Below are 21358 nucleotides of genomic sequence, written 5' to 3'. Positions count from 1 at the left end.
TAAGAGCAGGAAAGACAAATCGCACATAACTTCATGAAGATTTGTATGTTGTAAATCTAATGTTAGATTAAAAGATAAGACACACATTTATGCAAGTAATTAACTTGTGAGCTGAGACAAGAACAAATTGCTTGGCATGAACATCCATATATTTGTTAGATAATAGAAAATTTGAATGTCGCACTTTTGTTAAAGAACATGATCATGAATTTTATCTTCCAAATACTACTCACATGATGCATCTAGAGTGGAAATTTTCAAACATAAATATATATAAAATTGATTTGGTTGAAAATTCGAGGATTAGAACTAGATCAATGTATGCAGGGGTGGAGGCCCCCCGGATTTTTTAAATTTTTGTATAAATTCTCTTAATTCCTTAATTTTGTTAGTTTTTTCTCTTTCGACATGTGAAATGTCATTGTTTGGCCCCCCCAATATCGAGAACAATCTTTAAAGGTAAAATGATGTATATAAATGTCATTCCTGATTAAAAACTAATTCCTCAATCCCTATTTATTCTCCCCTCTCTTTTCTCTCATCTTTTCTTCTTATTTATTCTCTTCTGTTTCTATAAACGTGGGTTAAAGGAAAATTTTGAAAATAAATTTTATTAGGTTTTCAAAAATCAAAATATCATTCCTAATTAGAAACTAACTCTTCAATCCCTATTTATTCTCCTCTCTCCTCTCTCCTCTTTTCTTCATATTTATTATTTTCCCTTTCTATAAGCGTGGGTTAAGAAAATTTGAAAAAAAGATCTATTCTACAATTAAATACTCTTTCTATTTCTCAATTTATTTATCGTTTCTCCTTTTCTTTTTTCTTTTTTCTTTTTTTTTTGTTATTTTTTTATTTGATTTTATATTATATGTTTCTTTATTTCTTCTGCAATTTTTGTTATTTGATTTTGTATTATGAATAAAATGTTTATTAACTAACTATCATTGGTTTGCATCCCTTACACAAAAAAAATATAAAATTTGGTTTACATCTCTTACCAAAGAAAATTTTTGCTTGCATCTAGCTTTTTAGGGTTGAAGTCATGTGTATATTTTTTTTATATTGTTGCTTTAATTTTACCTATATTTTGTCAAAAAAAAAATCATTATCAATAATTTACCATTTTTTCAAATATATGTGGGTCCCACAAAATATACGTGGTAAAAACGTTAGTGCTTCTTCAACTGGAAGGTTATCTGGCTTTCATTCTTCACCCCCCCCCCCCAACATTCCATCCTGGGTCCGCCCTTGAATGTATGAGTATATAGCTAGGCAAGTAGGTGGGAAGGAGAACATTGAATACATTTCTATGGATCATAAGAACCACCTTTAAACTAAAAGACAAATTTCACTATCTTATACTGATGCAGGGAGCTTGTTGATGTATTTTGAAAGCCAATGTAAGATAAATCCTTCTTTCACATATTCAATGCAATTGATAGTAGTGAGCACATAACTAATAGTTTTTTGGTGATCTGAAATTGATTGATTATGCACTATTTAGTAATGTTGTTAGTTTTTACACCATATTCTACACAAACAAACAGTATAGGCTTTTTGGGATATTTGTTGGGTTTACTCATCATAGAGAAACTATTATTTGGAACTGTATTTCTATATGATGAGACAGTAGTTGAATCATTTATATGATTACTTGAAGTATTCACAAAGCATACAGATGAAAAAAAACATTTTACCATTTTTACAAATCAAGATGCTACTATAACGAAAGTGTCAAAGAAGGTGTGGCCTAAGACGTGGCATGAGCTATGTGTATGACATATATTGCAAAATGGCATTAAGCATTTGGGTAATTTAATGAAGGATGGTTCACACTTTTTTGGGGATTTTAAAAGCTGCAAATTTCAATATGAGGAGGAAAAACAATTTGAAGATAAATGGCAAAAATTACTAAGTAATTATGGGGTGACAAATAATTCATAGTTGCAACAATATATGGATTAAAATACAAGTAGGTTGATTACCTAAAAAAGAAAAAGAAGGGACAAGTAGGCTAAGCGCTATATGAAAAATTATTTGTTTTAGTTATGCAGAGTACACATAGCTCATGATGAAGGAGTGTATACCAAGAAGTAAGATGCAAAAATATCCGTAGCTAAAAGATATATACCCAAAGAAACATCTGGCGTTACAATATGTGTAGTTATAAGTTAGCCGCAGAACATCCATAGTTATAGTTTTCGTAGGTATAGGGTAGCCATGGTAACACCTGTAGGTATACTTTCCGCAGCTAGATGATATATAACCGTGGAATTATCTGTCGCTACAATATGTGTGGGTAGACGTTAGATGCGGAAACATCTACGGTTATATTTTTCGTAGTTATAGGGTAGCAGTGGAAACATTTGCAGTTATATTTTCCATAGCTAGATGATATATAACCGCAAAAATATCTGTCGCTTTAATTTGTATAGTTAGAAGTTGAATGTGGAAACATCTGCAACTAACAATCAGAAATAGGCCTAACTAAAAAACCATGGCTATAGACAACCTTGTACATGCAGTATTTTATGTGTAGCTACTGCATTTGCGACGGAGCCTGTTGCGACAGATAGTAAACCACATGTAATCCGTAGCTATAGGCTATTACTACGGATTTCTTTACATTTTACTGCAGAAAATTCGGCGCTTATATGCGCTTTTTGTTGTAGTGGGTCTGATTTCTAACATCCCGGGGTTCATTGAGGGCCTTGAGGTCATTGTAAAATAACTAGTAAATATCTACAATAAAAAACATGAAACATACACATATAATCAGCCAAAATTAAAAACAATAATAAAATTGATAATGATACCATATAATTTAAATTTTGCACCATACCACACCACAATAAAAATCCTATGCATTCATCTAATCATCTCACTTGATGATAAATTGATAATCAAGCTTCTATTCTGAAAAATCAGAAAAATTATGAAAAAATTAGTTCTTCAGCACACAGTCTTTTTTTTTTTTTTTTTGTTGAATTTCAGCAAAAACTATAGAAAAAAATATACTGAAGCTAATAAACAACAATAATCAGTAGGCTAGAAGCTATTAAGCTAATATTAGTTGGTCTTGGTTATACTAACAAGTTATAACATTGTTAAGTACAGAAAAAAGGCACGCCGGCGACATAGCGTCCCTTGAGATGGTGAACAAAATCACTGGAGTTTACTGATTTAGTGATTATTAGCGTTAACAAAATCTGTTAATAGTTAATACTTAATAGAGAAGAAGAAGAAAAGCAGAAGAGCAAAGAAGCATCCTAACCTTTGCCTGAGACAATTCAAAAAACTGTCGGATTTTGCCGCTGCTGCAACTTGGTCGCTGCAAGCTTGTTTGTAATTTTGTGCCGGACTTTTTAGGGAAAAAAAATAAAGTAGAAGAAAGTGAGTGACAACATTCACCTTTGCTTGAGATGCTGCCGTCGGAGGTTTCTGCAGCTGCAAGCCTGCAAGCATTGACCGAAATGTCGCCAGGTGTCGCCGTGTCGGTGCCCCGCGACACAGGCGACACAACGATTACAGGCGACATTTCGGTCGATTTTTTGAGAAAAAAATCAAAACCAAATCGATGATGAGATCTGCAGCGGTGTGGGAGAGATTGAGAGCGATCAGAGAAAAGAGAGCGGGAAAGAGTCATGAGAGAGAGATGCCATGGTTTCCGTCGGCTTCTGTTCTGCAGAAAAAGAGAAAGGAAAGAAATAGAAGAGATCGCTGGTCGCAGAGTCCGCCATGATTTCCGTTCCAGTAGATAAAGAAAAAGGAAAGAAATAGAAGAGATTGATGGTCGCAGAGTCCGCCATGGTTTCCGTTTCTGCAGTGAAAGAGAAAGGAAAGAAATAGAAGAGAAAGGAAAGAAATTGAGTCCGCCATGGTTTCCGTTTCTGCAGAGAAAGAGAAAGGAAAGAAATCGAAATATTGCAGGTCACAAAGATATTTTAATATTTTTAAATGAGAGAGAGAGAGAGTATTTAATGCGAGATTTTCAAATTTTGAATTTTAAATTTATTCGATATTTTGAGAATTTATCGTGATATATCGACTTTTTGCCGATATATTGCGATTTTTCGACGATTTCTCGTCGATTTTTAGAAAAAATCGTATCGCTAGGGGGTTTCGTGTCGCCCCCAGTGACACCTCGATTTATCGCCGACACACAGTACTATGCTTGCAAGTATGGTGGTTTTTGTACGAGGAAAAAAAAAGTAAGAAGGAAGGTGTCGCTGGTTGTCGTCGGTGTCTCTGGCTGTCGCCGGTGTTGTCGTCGATCGAGAGGAAGAGAGTAGCAGAGGGAGCGGCAAAGAGGAAGAGAGACGTTAGGGGCTTAGGGCTCGATATTTGGGGATTTCACTCGACTGAGTCGAGTTTAATTCTTAGCTTTTTCCTCTTTTTTTTTTGTTGGGTTAATGACTTAATGTAACAAATGATCTCGTGTAACACTTACATAAGCATTCAACCATTAGTTGATTCCCAATTGGAATCTAATTTCCAATTCATTTTCGGCCTTTGATTTGGAATTAAAAAAGTTGTGGTTTTTAAAATCCGCAAAGGTGGTCGCCTAGGGGTCCAATGCGTTTGAGGCGTCTGAGGCGACAACTCGACGACGCTTTAGAGCCCAAGACGACCGCCTTATGGACTCCAACTGAGGCAATACTCTCCTCAGGTCCTCTACGAGCGCCAAGACTCCAAGGCATTGCCTTTGACAACTATGTCTCTGACACTAATAAAATTTAGTTTCTTGGTATAGTGTTCTTGGATGGGTATAAAGACTCTAGAGACTCTGCTGGTACATAATGATTACGGTACCAAAAGTCTAAAGACTTTAGAGACTCTAAACAAGTATTAGTATCTGTATCTGCTACTTACATCTTAGTTCAATGCTTTCCCTGCTTAGCTCCATCCACTGCAGATGCTTGGATTTTAATGGTAATGCCCTCTGTTTTTAATTTCTCAGTACTTAGGATCTTCACACCAGTGCTCCTGGGTCTTGGATCGCTGATAAGCAAGCTCTCTTAGAATACCTACCTGATTTTCTTTACTTGAATTGACTTGAACCTGCAGCCTGGTTAAAGTTCAAAATCACATGTATGTTTTCATATTTATTTTTGATCAGCCAGAATAAAAACCATAATTGCATTGGTACTGGTAGTAGTATCAACATAATAAAACGCATATGGACCCCTATTTACAATGTCCAAAAGCAGAGGAATCAAGTCTGGTATTTCTAGGTAGTATTTCTATTCACACCATATGAAGAACTATATAAGTTTTCTCTTCTTATTCACTGCTTCTTCAATATTTGGTTGCTGGCTCAGCATTTTCTGCAGATTAAATCCGTTATTTGAATCGAATCCTTCCATTATGGTTGTTGAACTTGGGTTAGAGAGGGACCAGCTGTTTCTTCATCATCATAATGGATAAGAGATTTCTTACTTTCCTGCAGCATCTCCTCTTCGTCCCCATCAATGTCCTCTTCGTCCCCATCACTGTCCTCTTCATCCCCATCAGTGTCCTCATCGGTGTCCTCTTCGTCCCCATCAATGTCCTCTTCGTCCGCATCAGTGTCCTCATCGGTGTCCTCATCGTCCCCATCAATGTCCTCTTCATCCGCATCAATGTCCTCTTCATCCCCATCAGTGTCCTCATCGGTGTCCTCTTCATCCCCTTTAGTGTCTGACCATTCGAAGAAATCTGCAACCAACTTAGCACTGGATTGTTTGTTAGGTATCTGCAGGAACGATTCCTTGTTTTCTGAGAACACCTTCCAAAATTTCACGTGGATAAGACTACGGCATGGTCGCACATCATGCACAGTTAATTTCTCGATAGCAGCTTTGGTTTGGAAGAACAACCCATTAACATTGAAATGGTGTAGGTAGATTGCTTCTTGAGAATTGATCTTAACACGAGTTTTGATCGAACAGCTACAGTCAATCTCCTTTCCTCTGACACAAATAGAAGATCGGATTCCAAATTTAACATTTGATGTACCCTTCATTCCTTCCGGCGCTGTAGGTTCCCATGCGAAAACAACACACAGAATTGGTACTGAACCATGATCAATAGCAATTGAGCTACTTACCTCATCTTGGCTGAAATGATCAAGCAGGTACCTTCCCTGCATAAAGAAAGACTGAAGGGGGTAAATTAAAAAAGAAGAAATTAAGATTTGTCAATCACAGAAAGAAACGAAGACGAAAAAGATAAAAGACCTGTCCATGTAATTTCCTGGTTGTGTCTGTTAATTTGTGACAACCATCTACGTTTAGCCATTGCAATGATTCTAATCCTTCGATGCCGTGAATTGCCTCTAGGTTTTCATTTTTGGTGATTTTTACAACTTTGAGTCTTTTCAGTGCTGACAAATTTGGGAACTCTGTCAATTTGCAACAATAGTGCACAGTCAACTTTTTCAGCAATTCCAACTCCTCGAGGCCGTGAATGTTCTTCAGTTCTTCACACCAGTAGATTGCTAAAGTTCTGAGTCTTTTTAGGTGTGACAAACCAGATAACTCGGTCAATTTTCTATTATCAGACACAATCAACTCTTCCAAGAACTCAAGTTCGTGGAGACCATGAATTACTTTCAAGTTTTTATTTTTTCTGATCTCTAAAACTCTCAATCTCTTCAGGCTTGACAGATTTGGTAACTCTGTAAATTTGTCAAAGCTGGAAATTCTTAGCACTTCTAAGCTTGAGAGCTTTGAAAAGTCATCCGGAAAATTTAAAACCAGAGGGCAATGCAGGTATAAGCGAAGCAAACTCCTCATTCTACCCATAGATGTCGGTAGCTTCCCTAGATAACTACAAGAATGGGCGTCTAATTCCTCAAGCTTCTCTAACTGCCCAACTCCATCTGGCAATTCTTCAATTCTTGTACCCTCTACCGAAAGCTCAACCAAGTATTTCAGATCAGCTATGCGTGTTGGTAACTTTTTGATTGACAAACAGCCACAGAGAATTAGCCTTTTGAGAGAAGTCATTTGACAAATACTATCTGGGAGTTCCTGAAGAGATCTGCACGCTGTAAGATCCAATATTTCTAAGCAGGGAAACCAAGCAAAGAAGTTGGGAGAGCAAGAGAGTTTATAACATCCAGACATGATAAGAACCTTCAACTTTTGGAACCGCTGTCAAACAATAAAATTCAAAAAATAAAAAAATAAAATTAGAAATTGAAAATAAAATAAAATGTGTGAGAGAGAGATAATTGCAGTACTATACCTGATTTTCATTTCTGGGTATATCATTCCAAGCTTTTTTAATATCACCGCCTAATAATTGAAGATGAACTATTTCCTTGTGATAAAAATTGGCTGGTAGAATTTTCGAAGGACAACCGTACCAACTCAACCATCTTAACTTAGAAGGAAGGGACAATAAGTCACCATTGATTGGCTTCATGAAATTAAGGTCGAGAAATCTTAACTGGGTCATCTTTGCAAAATCATTCCAACTTAGATCATTGGCAAACTTTGAATTAACGTGAATACCTTCAACCATACTAGTTCCCTGTATCAAAGAAAAGAAATAGTATTAATTCCAAGTTGAGAAAATTTTGATAAAAGCATATGGGAACCGAATCCACCCAAAAAAAAAAAAAAAAAAAAAGGGTGTAAAGGGCTTAGAGCCAGAATAAAGAACGAAAAACAATGTTTCTTACCATGTCTTCTTTTAATAGTTGCTTGATCACATCATAACTCCACAATCTACTAAATTTGGAGAGGTCCCCATCACTGTCTTTGGAAACAATTCTCCTTCCCATGTATCGGAGTTGATCATGCATTGCCAATCTAGTCCCCACAATCTTAATGAGGTGTTTTCGAGCAAGTTCTTTTATTGCAAGTCTTGGCTGCAATCCACAGGCTTCCCGTATAGAAATTACTAGTTCTACTTCCCATCCAGCAAGATTGCATGCAATGTCAAGAAATACAATTTTTGCACAATCACTTAATTTATCGTAACTTATCTTTAATTTCTCAAAAACCTTGTCATCATAGCTTTCTATTGACATTCCAGGGACCTTTTCATCAATATCCTTCAATGCTCGTAATGTATCTTCCCACTCTTCTATTTCCTCATTACGAAATAAAAAAGAACCCAACACCTCTAGAGTTAGAGGTAACCCATCAGCATACTGGACAATTTCGTGTGAAAGCTTGTTATTTTTTTTCGGGAGGTTCATTTTTTGAGAAGGCATGGAACCTAAAGAGTTGAAGAGAATTTTCGAAATCCATTACTTCAGGGTTGTAGATTTGGATAAATGTACGTGTATTCAGACTTCCTTCATCTCTTGTAGTTATAAGGACCCTGCTTCCATCACCAAACCAATTGACTCTATCAGCTAGTGCATCAAGTTGTTTATGATCATCCACATCATCAAGAATAATAAGAACTTTTGTTTTATGAAGTCTGTCTTTTATAATCTTTGATCCTCGAGAAACCATGCTTATCTCATGGACCCCTTTGCAAATATCTTTGAGAATCTGATTTTGTAAGCAAACCAAACCTTGATCTCCTTGTGATGCTTCTTCTCTAACGTTTGCAAGAAAACTACTTCCACTGAACTTTCTGAAGATGTTATTATACATAGCCTTGGCAATGGTGGTCTTTCCAAGCCCACCCATCCCACATATTGCCACAAACCGTACATCGTTGGAACCAACATCTAGTAAAGAATGCAATGCATTTATGTGTGAATCTATTCCAATAAGATATTCACATTCATCCAAGTGGGTGCTGCTACTTACTTCTTCCAAAACCCCTTGAAAAATTAAATCAATTAGATCAGACTGATCCCTGCAATTTTTCACGGAGAAAGGTAATTCACTAAATAAGCATGAATGAGGAAATGATCTTTAGTAAACATAGTAATAGATTACACGACTTTTGATGAAGAAGGAAAAAGTTGAAAAGATTAGGGATAAAGTGTGTTAATCTAAAGTGATTATATGCAAAATATTTTGATAAATCAAACCAAATATATATTTATGTTTCTGATAAACATAAGTTTAACCTATTACAGAGAAGTAATTAAGACATACTCACTATCTGCGTCACCCTTGAGAGGCCACCCCTTGAGTTTCCCCACCTCCTTCAAAGCAATTTTCCACTTCTTCACTTGAGCAGAGTCGTACTTCCTCTGGTGCTCCTCAAATGGTCCCTTAAAACTTCCGGTCTGATTTTTAACATCCCGGGGTTCTACACCAATGAATACTGGAAGAATGGTCCGACCTTCAGATAAACGGCACTCCCACATCTCAGCAAGTTCCATGAGGCAATATTTGCTCTCTGCGTAGTTCTCAGAGAAGACGGGAATGAAGATTTTAGACCCACGGATTGCTCTCAAAAGCGAGGGACAAATCTCTTCTCCTTCACGGAGTTCTTGGCTGTCTTTGAAGGCATGGATCCCATGTTGTTTTAGCTCTTTGTGAAGTAGAAAGACAAAGTTTCTGCGAGTATCTGAACCTCTAAAATTGATAAACACATCATAAGAAGAAGGCCTTCCGGATCCAGTAGAAGAGATAGATGATGATGATGAAGCCATATATGCTTAAAATTTGCAGCAGTTGGTTGGTTCTGGATCTCGATCTCTTCTTCTTTTTCTCGTCTGTTGCTGTGCACAAGGTAGGGGGAAAATCTCAAATTACTTTTAATACTCAAAAAAGGTGGTTGAGACCTGAGATTCAACGGAACCTGCAAGACTGGCAGGTGGAACTTGCGAGGAAAGTGCTGGGGCTACTTTTAACGCATATGGAAGATTCAAGGAAAGCCCTAAAACATTGTCAGAATAATGATTTAAAGAATGGATACCCAATACCTTTTCTCTTAGAAGGAAACACCACAAATAGAACACTTATAACAAACCCAACTACAAGAGGAACTATGTTCCAGAATCCAATGCTCACTCTTGTGGTCAGACTAGACCAATCAAAGCCCTGATCCATTATATGTGGGGTTCAGCTCTTCTCCATGGAACATTTTTTTTTGTAGGTAAAAGAAGGCGCTTTATATTATACGATTAAAGAAAACACAACTGTAGATGGTAATAGGTGACATGAATCTGTCGCTTACATCTATCAATTCTTTGTTGAATTTTTGGTGATAAGCCTATGGAAGTCATAAATGAGTTTGAATGGTTACGATGCCTTGTTCCAGAATCCAATGCTTGCCGTTGCAAAATCTGGATCAATTCAAGCATTGACCCTTTATATCTGTTAGCAGTGTGCAGATGCCAATTTGTTATCCTTTATCATATCCTGTTAGTGCTGAAACTTTATTGCATGTGCATTCAGATGTATCAGTGAGATCCTTCATTATGTAAAGTCATCAATTTTTGTATGTGGTTTTGATACTTCTCTATATGGGTATGTTTTTGCTGGTTCTTGTAATCCATTCTTAGAAAAGGACTGACATATCAGTCTTCAGAGTAAGATATATAATCCAGTTCACAAAATGAATTTTTGCTGTAAGTTGGTGCATTCTCTTTGTTTAGCATGTTACCATAGTATCTTGTGTTGATTGGTGACTTAGTTAAAGCTTCCTGTTGGTAGTTTTGCTGCCTGTGCATGGTTAGTTCTTCCACTTAATTTAAGATAACCCCAGTTGTACCTAACCACTTATGCTGAAGTGAGAGTGTTTTAGATCAGCTTTTTTCCAAACCAACAACAACAAGGTTCAGAATAAAATAGAGAATGAAGATGACAATCCGAAGAGGAATACACTTCTATTGAGATATTTTTAGGGTCTTGATTCCTTTTGGTATTTCTACTTAAGCTGTGGGTGAAGTGTTTTGACAGTATGTTATACGGGGGAGACTGCAAGAGGGAACATGGCATCTGGTCCCAGAGGGTTTCCATTCCAGAAGGTAATCAAATCAGATTGTCAAAATTGTTCTCTTCAATTCAGTTTTGTTTCTCCCCCTGAGGTCTCGATCAAAACATAATTTTAATGCTTATTTTCTTCTGCTTGTGGTTTGTGAGTTTGGCTTTTCTGTCACATTTTCTCCTGTCTTTCAATGAGGATTTTCACACGAAGATCTGAAGCTGCATGATTATCTGATTCCAGCTTTTACGTATCTTGAATTTTGATAGTCTTTGTCTTTGCTGCTACTGCAGACCGGAGTTACAGACTTTTGTCATCTCAGCTTTTTCTTATTGGTATTTTGTTGTGGGGTTTGAAAATTCCTGCTTTGAAACAATTTCTTGGTTCTACACAAGTGCTTTTATTCAAGTTGGGTTCAACTCTTTTCTTCTCATTTAAATTCCACACGATCATTCCAAATTAATATTGCTACATCATGCAATCCCAATGAAGAGAAGCACAGGGCAGCGCACCCTCTTGCAGGCAGGAGAGAATTGTGTTGGCATCAACCTTTTTTTGGTTCAATGTTTTTCACTTTCCAATGGGTTAGTGTCATGAGTGCTCATGAACTAGGACTCAGATCTCAATTTTCTTCATTCATTCATGTGTTAACAGTTTGGGAAATAATGAAAAAGATAAATACAGGTTAGCCGAAGCTTCAAGCAATAATGGAGTGAGCTATGCTTAATGATGTTGCACCTTAGTCTGATCCCAAATTTTCTATCAATATATACAAACTTTTGTGCTCTGTCCTCCAAGGATGTTATCAATCCTCAGTCTTTTACAAGCTTGTATACAATTTACATAGTGCAGTAAAATGTCTTCTGTGATGTCTTTGGTCAAGTGGAGAACTGTGGAAATGTAATCTAACTGCAATCTTGTTTTTGCTGTCCAGCATAACTTGGATACCATCTCTTCATCATTTACTTGTTTCATTTGATCATATAATTTCTACTCTTACCTTGGAGGTGTCAATCTTGTTCAAGCACCTAGTTTTGCTTATGGACGCTCAAGAGCTGATTAGTTATTATTCCCCATCAGCACTTAACATTATCTCATAAGCTACATTGAATTCCAAAACCAAAGTGCCTTCTAAGTCCCTTTTCATCATCGATGTAAGAGGGTGACTCTATAGCTTACACCAACACATGGGATTCCATTACAGCCAACAACCAGTCTCTCTCTCACGGCTTATAGTGATACGGATTGGGCCGATTCGATTGATCAATGATCCACAAGTGGCTATTATGTCTACTTAGGGCGTAACTTAATCTCTTGGAGTTCAAAGAAACAACTAACTATGGCCCACTCATCTGTAGAGTCTAAATACGAAGGGGTTGCTAATGCTACTGCTGAGTTGATATGGTCATGTTAGCTTCTACATGATCCTGGGACAGCTACTTCTACCCTAACACTATATTGTAATAATATTTGTGCCACTTATCTCATTTACCAATCCAATTTTTCATGCATGAACCAAACACAGAAAAATCGACTATCATTTTGTTCATGAATAGGTAGCGGCAAAAAACTTGTCAATTCGGTTTATTCCCACGAGATCCAATTACGGACATCCTCACCAAAGGACAATACAAGAAAACCCATTTTTGGCGATGCTTTTTTTGGCAAGCGTCGCCAAATATATATTCTTCCCGACGGTTGATAGTAAAACCGTTGCTAAATATGTATTTTCTCCGATGGTTTAGAAAACCGTCGCCAAATACTAGGATAAGGCAACAATCATGGATTGGAGAAGTTCCCAATCCTTTCCTAAAATCTGAACCAACCCTTCAACTATTTTCTTCTCATCCTATAGGAATTTTGAACCCTTCAATATATAGATTTGCCTTGATGCATATTAACACATGTAATGGTCAGGATTCTATATGAAATCATCTGATTTTTCCTTGTGTGTTTCAGGTATGAAAAATGAATCTAATATGCTTATCTAGAAACTTGAATTGATGCCGACTTGAATGAGAAAGCTGATTTGTCAAGCCAGAGGGTATGAATTTGATGCAATTGATATCCAAGTTCGTGGAAGCACTTAGCACTGGCATTAGCCTTTACAGGAATACGTTGATATAACAAGAAACATCAGTCATTTTCAAAACAAGTTTTGTAAAAATACTAATATTTTTCTTTCCTTCATTTGTTGTAGTAACATGTTATATATTTTTGTTCATTTGGAATTGCTAGTGGTTCATGTACTTCATAGGTCAATTTTACCAACTTTTCAATGTTGTACTATATAATGATTGATTGTTATACAAAAATTTTCTTTAATTTTATTTTGGTACATGAAAAATAGTGCATGTTATTAGGATTTTGATAATTCTAAATGTTATTTGTCACTTTTAAGTGTATGTTATTAAAGGATTAGGATGATGATTCTTACCAATTTTTTTTTTTAAAAAAAATGCTATTTTTGGCGACGGTTACTTATTGAACCGTCGCCAAAAATGGTAAACAAATAATAAAAATGTTATTTTTTGGCGACGGGACGGTTTCTAAGAAACCGTCGCGTAATAGTGTCGGTCATAAACCGTAGTAGAACATTGTTGGCGACGGTTTGGAGGCTTTTGCCAAAAATAGGTTTTTTTGTAGTGGGATTACTAGCTCCAAGATTCAAAATGTTGCAATGCAAGCTCACTGTCTGTCCTCAACCAATGAGCTTGTGTGAGAATGTAGAGGGTAAGATTACAAGCAATTCAAATTCAATTTCGATTAAGAATTTCAAATTGCTTAATCATACTTTTGAAATAATAGGAAGTGCTTACTCAGTTGTAGAGGATAAAATAACAAGCAATTCAAATTCAAACTTTGAATTGCTCAACCATAATTTTGGAAAAGTAGGAGGTGGTTACTCAGCCGTCCTTCACTATCAAGTTAAATGGCATATCCTATTTATGATTTCCTACACCTAAGGGACTTAAACAGGGATGCCCTCTTAACCCATACCTTTTCTGATCATCATGGAAATATTGTCAAGATTGCTGAATGAGTATAGATTACTCAATTTGTTCCAAGGAATCAAAGTTGCAAGAAGAGAGCCAAAAATCTCTCATCTGTTTTTTTTGCATACGACACCTTCCTCTTTTGTTATGTGGAAAAATAAGATGTCCTGGCACTAAAGGTGGTCATTGAATTTTTTTTCCCGATATTACAGGGCAAAAAATCTGTGATGCCCCGCATATTTTTATATTGTTATTTAATTATTGTGTGTGAATATGTCAGTCTTTAAGATTATTAAAGGATCCGATGATTGGTTTGATGATTTAATCAAATGATCTCATTGTAGTTAAATGATAGCTTAAATGAGGCTAGATCCAATTGACATTTGGTCGAGGTCAGACATCGCTTGTAGGTCCCACAACATTGGAATTAGATTGAACTGAAAACGAGGAAATGATCAGCATAATTTTCTGAACCCGAAGGTACTAATATTAGCACCTCAGAGTGGGCCTTGCGTAAGGTATTACAGCGGGCCCACAAGCCAGTAACGAAGCCCATTGATCATTTAATTAATATATATTATATATACGTTATATTTATATATATATAATATTCAATTCTTAACCGATTAAGGAGAGAGAGGGAGGAGGTGATATATTTACCCCGACCTCCTACTTAGGTGGTGATTTCTGAAATGAAGTTATGCATGAGGTGTTAATTATATAACATAGGTTAGGTTTTAAGGTATGAGAGGGAACACAGAATGCAGGGAAAAGTGATATTTGCGTGGAAACAGAGAGAGGTAAGTGAGAGAAAGAATGAAGAATGAAGAATAAAAGAGAAAGAGAAAGTGGGGTGCGGTCATTAAAGGAGAGAGAGGGTAGAGTTGGAAGATTAATGGGGTTTGTTACTTGTGCGTGAGGTGAGTTGAGAGAACAGAAGAGTTAAGGAGAGAGAAAATAAGTGGAGTGTTTAAGAAATTGAAAAAGAAGCCATTAAAGAAGATTAAGAAGAGAAGAGAAGAGAGAGAACGAGTGGAGAGAGAAGAAGATAGAAACAGAAGCAAGAGGAGAGAAAGAGAAGTGAGCAAGAGGAGAGAGAAGGAGTGGAAGTGAAGTGAAAAATTCAAAATTAGAGAGAAATAGAGAAGGTAAAGGGCAGCCATTAAAGGCCTTGAGGAGAGAGAATTGAAAAAGATAAAAGAAAGAGAAAGACAAGAGAGGAGAGAGAGGAAGACCGTGGGGGAGGAGAGAGAAAGTAGGAGGGAGAAAATAAAAATAAAAAGGAAAATTTCCTGTTGGCTCCCATGTATTCGAAATAGCGAATAATTGTTCGAGGTACAAGAGGGAGAGTGGATTTTGACGGAACCAGGGTCAAAACACACACGCATGGAACAGGGACAGGTAAGTGATACTAACCAACCTATGTATGTTAAGTGGGTGGTTCCCTTTAATAGATATGTACCATTCATATGATAACATAATCTATTGTATTTATTTGTTGATGCAATTTATGAAAAGTGTATGATATATGTCTTGTGAATGAAATAGAAATGCATGGGATCGAATGACAGATAATGATTTGATTGAATTGTTTGATTTGAAATGTCAATAGTATTCTTGAGATGTTGAATTGTGAATTTGAAATGATGCTTATGCTTATCAGATGTGGAATTATTATGCTCTCATATTTAAATGATTGAATTGCATGAATTGTGTTCACATGAGATTGAATGATGATTGAAATAGACAGAGCATGATAATGCTACTGAAATTGAATATAAAAAGACTGAAAAGAATAAAATGTTAAAGGCTTTTGTGAGTCCTGGTACTTAATGTACCCAAATGGGAGGGCATGAAGCGGCTTCTGCAAGTCCTGGTACTTATGTATCCAAATGGGAGGGCATGAAGCAAGATTGGAAAGTGAAAGAAAAGAAAGGAAATAATAAGAATAAAGAAAGAAAGAAAATGTAATGGCTTCTGTAAGTCCTGGTACGTATGTACCCAAATGGGAGGCCATGAAGTGGCTTCTGTAAGTCCTGGTACTTATGTACCCAAATGGGAGGGCATGAAGTGAGACTGAAAAGTGGAAAGATATACTAGATTGATGATGGCCTTCTGTAGAGAACACCTGGCCTTGTGCCTAAAGACTGAAAGAGAATCTCTTCATGAGAACCTCTAAGACTGAGACTGAGACTGATGCCACTTGTGTGGTTTAGACTAATGGTGCTCTCTCTACAGTTAGCGCTTAGGTCTGGTTTAATAATGAAAAAGGAAAAAGGAAAAAGAAAAGAAAAGGAAAAAGGAACAGGAAAAGGATAAAGGAAAACGAAAACGAAAGGAAAAAATGGAATGTATGATGTTATATGATTTTGATGTGATTATTGATGCATGATGAATTGCCTGACTTACTTACATGGTTGTCTATATTGCTTACTGGGCCGCAAAGCTCACTATTGAAAATGTTGACAGGTCCTCAGATACGTGATAAGGGCAAGGGTGCTGCCACTTGACAGTACCTTTAAAGTTGAAAATGGAAATGCTTTTCTTTTGTTGCAACTGATGTTGGTTTAACTGAACTGAGAATGTATATATTTTTGAGACTGTATGTACTTTACTAGACACTGTTGAAAGGTCAAATGTAAACATGACAGGACTTTAGACTATGTACATATGTTTATGAGTCAAACTGTCAAACAGGTTGTTTGTTTGTTCTTGAGAATGTTTAGTTTAGCATTTTGTTTTAGTATAAACAGGTTGATAAAGGAAGGAACTGTCACGTGCCCTAGTTAAATTTCCATAATGTGGGCCCCACCAAGCATGTGAAAACTGGGGTCGTGACAGAGGTGGTATTAGAGCAATAGATTCTGTAGACTAGAATGATTGATGATATAAGAAATGAAGAGAAGAAGGCCTATACTTGGGGAAAGTTAATTTTGATTCAGTAAATGGACTGATCGGAGGATCAATTGCTTGACTGATAACATTGAGGACTTGACTAGTGAAAGAAAGATGAGAAAGCCAGTGAAATGATTGATTATGAAATAGCCTAGATGGGGATGGATAAATTGGGACGAATGGATGTTTGTAAATATTGAGTTGAGATATGATGATTGGGAAGAATGGATGGTTGTAATATTGAATTGTGATATGATGACATTTCTGGAAACACCGAGGTGAATTGTGAGTATTACGACTGAACTCATGCATATATATGAGTGTAAGGTATGATATGAGGATTGTGACTCCACTAATAAATATATATGACAGTAATGTATGATGTGTGGAGTGTGACTTGTATGCATGACTATAATATACTAAGATATTATATCTTATAGATGAATGATTCTTCAATGACTGAGATGAGAATATGAGTGATTGTACAACTGAACTGAATGAGTGTAAGAACTCTGTATTTAAGCTTATGACTGTATGCTGAGTAATAGTTTACATTACTTTGTCTATGCATGATTACATTTTGGTTTGAAATATATATTTGTTCACATAATGACAAATGATTTCTCATATGAAGAACTGTGTAAATGTTGGACTGAGATGGATTAAAAGGCATCGTGCTGACAAGCACAACCCTTGTGGTTAGACTGTAAAGTGGAAAGACTGGGTCCAAGCCAATAACAACAATCTATGAGATGTACATGGCTTTGTGCCTTGAGACCGAAACCACTTCTGTGGTATGACTGAAACCACTTCGATGGTATAGATAGATGTATATTCTCTATGATTCGCTTAGGCTTATGACTAAAACTGAAATGAAATTGAAAGAATTTGAAAAGAAGTATGTTTGATAGCATACATTTTCAATACGATTGAATAATGTATTTTTAAGAAAGATATCTGAATTCATGTTAGTTATCGATTATGAAAGGAAAATTTGAGGAAATCTCTAAATATGTACCTCATATGATTAGCACTAAAGAAATGAAGGCTCAATAGTTTGAGCGAGGGCTTAGGTCTAATATACATAGTTATGGGTGTTCATCAATTGAGAACATATACTGATGTGGTGCATTGATTTCGAATATAAGAAAGCATTGAGAAGGCGAGGGGACAAAAGAAAGAGGAAAAGAAAGGGGATGACCAGAGGTCATTTAAATTTGAAGGATTTTAATGTGATTCTAAGAATGGATTGGCTAGTTGCAAATCATGTTAGTGTTTCATGTTATGAGAGAATGGTGATACTAAGACCTGTAGGGGAATCTAAGATCCAATTCTCAGAATTGAAAATAAAGTCTTCCCCAAAAAGAATGATCTCAACTATTCAAGCCAAGAGATTGCTCAGGCAAGGATGCCAAGGGCATTTAGCTTCTGTGCAAGATTTGGAAGTAATTAGGGTGGCTTTACTTGAAGTACCAGTGGTGAAAGAAATTCCTGATGTCTTCCCAGAAGACTTGTCAGGGTTACCACCGAAAAGAGAAGTGGAATTCGAGTGGAATTCGCTATCGAACTTATCCCTAGCATAGGTCCAAAATCTAAAGCTCATATAGAATGACTCCAAAAGAACTGAAAGAACAACTGCAAGAATTGTTGGATAAGGGATTCTTACGATCTAGTGCATCTCTTTGGGGGAGCCCCAAACCTATTTGTGAAGAAAAGGATGGGACGTTGAAGATGTGTATTAACTATAGAGAATCGAACAAAGTGATTGTCGAGAACAAATACTTATTGCCTAGAATTGATGATCTGTTTGATCAACTACAAGGAACAAAAGTATTCTCTAAGATTGACTTGAGGTTAGGCTATCACCAATTGAATGTGAGGGAGGAAGACGTGCCAAAGACTGATTTCAGGACTAGATATGGACATTATGAATTTCTTGTCATGCCTTTTGGGTTGACTAATGCACCAGCAGCCTGTATGGATTTAATGCATAGGGTGTTCCATAATGTCCTAGATCAGTATGTCATTATCTTTATTGATGATATGTTGCTATCCTCAAAGTGTAATGAAGAACATGAGGAGCATTTGAGAGAAGTTCAACAAACTCTAAGAAATGAAAAGCTTTATGCTAAATTTAAGAAGTGTGAATTTTAGCTTGACAGGGTCGTGTCTTAGGACATATGATCTCTGCTGAAGGTATTAGATGGATCCCAGTAAAGCCCAAACTATCATGGATTGGGCCAGACCAACTAATGTGATTGAAATGACTGAGATAAGGAGTTTTCTGGGACTAGCTGGTTATAAGAGATTCATTGAAGGATTTTCAAGAAAAAATTGCAATGCCATTGACTCGACTCACTAGAAAAGGAGTTAGATTTTCTTGGATGGATGAATGTGAGCAAAGTTTCCAAAAGTTGAGGCGAAGGTTAGTAACTACACCTGTCTTAAGTTGCCATATGGAATGGAGGATTTGTCATATACAGTGATGCACCAGGAAGTGGATTGGGTTTTGTGCTTATGTAACATGGAAAGGTCATCGCATATGTATCAAGATAATTAAAACCCTATGAACAAAACTACCCAACTAATGATCTGGAGTTGGCAGTAGACATCTTTGCATTGAAGATATTGAGACAGTACTTGTATGGAGAAAAATGTGAAATACATATTGACCGCAAGAGTCTCAAATACATCTTCACTCAAACAGAGTTAAATCTGAAACAAAGACGATGATTAGAATTATTGAAAGATTACGACTGCAATGTTAACTACCCTCCTGGTAAAGTAAATGTGGTGGCTGATGCTTTAAGTAAGAAATCACAAGGATACTCTGCAGCTCTAATAACGAGTCAGCCTCATCTTATAGAGGATGCAAGGAAGATGGAAATTGAAGTCATGCTTAGAGGTAAGGTTACAACATTAGTTGCAAGCTTGACTGTAAAACCTTCCATTATTGATTAGATTAAAGAAAAACAAAAAGATGATACTTTTCTACAAAAAGTTAAGGGAAGAATGAAGGAGGAAAATTTGACAGATTTTAATGTTGATTCAGCTGGAATCATTAGATATAAATTAAGGTTGTGTGTGCCTCAAGATGAAGAGTTGAAGCATGAACTGATGAGGGAAGTACATAACAGCCCATATTCAGTGCACTCTAGTGGGACAAAGATGTATCAAGACTTGAAAGAGAATTTCTGGTGGAATAATATGAAGAGGGAGATAGCGGAGTATGTACAGAAGTGCATGACTTGTCAATTGGTAAAGGCAGAACACCAGCACCCCTCAGGTTTGTTATAGCCCCTAGACATACCTGAGTGGAAGTGGGAACATATTACCATGAATTTGTTACCTATTTACCAAGAACTCCACAAGGTTATAATGCAATTTGGGTAATTGTGGATAGACTGACAAAGTAATCCCATTTTCTACCCATCCAGATTGATTTCTCCCTAGACAAGCTGGCTAAACTATATGTGAATGAGATTGTGAGGTTACATGGAGTACACAATTCTATTGTGTCAGATCGTGATCCTAGATTTACCTTCAGATTTGTCCAACATATATGATGTGTTTCATGTTTCTATGCTGAAGAAGTATGTAGCAGACTCGGCTCATGTGTTACGATATAAACCATTAGAGTTGAAAGAAGATCTTTCCTATGAAGAGAAACCGATTGAAATATTACAACGGGAAGAGAAGAAACTGAGAAACAGGACGGTACCACTAGTGAAAGTGTTATGGAACAATCACTCAGGTCAAGAAGCCTCATGGGAGCTTGAATCCGATATAAAGACTGGATATCCCCAACTTTTCAGTTGATCAGGTACGCAAATTTCGATGTGAGTCTGTTGCTTACATCTATTAATTCTTGTTGAGTATTTGGTAACCTTTATATGTGTCTGCAGATAGTCAAAGTTATGATTGAATTTAAATGTTTAATATGCCTTTTTCCAGAATCCAATACTACTTTTGTGATCTATCTAGATCAATTTAAGCACTGACCCTTTATATGTGTTAGCAGTGTGCTGATGCCAATTTATTGGACTGAGCCAGACAGGGTAGAAAGAATTAACTTCTTTATATTTGTTATTCCCCAGTTGACATTGAGAGGAGGGGGGTGAATCAAGTGTCTTCAAAAATTCACCACAATGTGGCTGGGTCTACCAAACAGTGTACCACTCGTAGCTATCAACTGCACAAGGACGACACGTCCACCACACACCACAATGTGGCTGGGTCTACCAGACAGTGTACCACCACTCTGCAATCAAGGCACTCCAATATGTGCAACAAAGAAAAATAAACAAAAAACGCAATGCACAAGAGTTTACGTGGTTCGGCCAAATTGCCTACATCCACGGAGTAATACCCTACCTAGGGTTTCATATATTACTCAATACACTCCTAGATATTTTGACTGCTACAACTGTCCAGGAACACCAATCCCTGCTATAGTCTAAAATGCAATTCAGACAAGGGCACCAACCCCAACCCCCCAGACAAGCTCCAACTTGCTAGGTCACAATGTAAACCAATAATTCAAGTTCCCCAAATTACATTCATGATCTAGGTTCTTCATCATTAAACATAACCTAGAAAATAATAGACAATAACTTGTGAATACGGGTTACCTC

The 21358-nt window shown here is 36.7% G+C and overlaps 1 non-coding gene and 1 pseudogene across 2 annotated transcripts; one reads left to right on the top strand and one right to left on the bottom strand.

The window, feature by feature from the left end:
- Positions 1–4896: 4896 nt before the first annotated feature.
- LOC149005543 (disease resistance protein RUN1-like) lies at positions 4897–9804 on the bottom strand (annotated as a pseudogene). Its single transcript, XR_016175679.1, has 5 exons — positions 9054–9804; positions 7673–8808; positions 7234–7521; positions 6222–7139; positions 4897–6127 (listed from the first exon to the last, which is right to left on the bottom strand). The product of XR_016175679.1 is annotated as a disease resistance protein RUN1-like (transcript).
- Positions 9805–11487: 1683 nt separating this feature from the next.
- Positions 11488–11588, top strand: LOC149005542 (small nucleolar RNA Z122). The gene has a single exon (XR_016170044.1). It is a non-coding gene; the product is annotated as a small nucleolar RNA Z122 (small nucleolar RNA).
- The last annotated feature ends 9770 nt before the right edge of the window (positions 11589–21358 follow it).

The sequence above is a fragment of the Hakea prostrata genome, chromosome 9, assembly GCF_041222555.1.
Source record: "Hakea prostrata isolate BN-2017 chromosome 9, UWA_Hpros_2, whole genome shotgun sequence".
In the NCBI taxonomy this organism is placed as follows: Eukaryota; Viridiplantae; Streptophyta; class Magnoliopsida; order Proteales; family Proteaceae; genus Hakea; species Hakea prostrata.
Note: the sequence above shows the minus strand (reverse complement) of the source record. Positions and strands in the feature narration are given on the sequence as shown.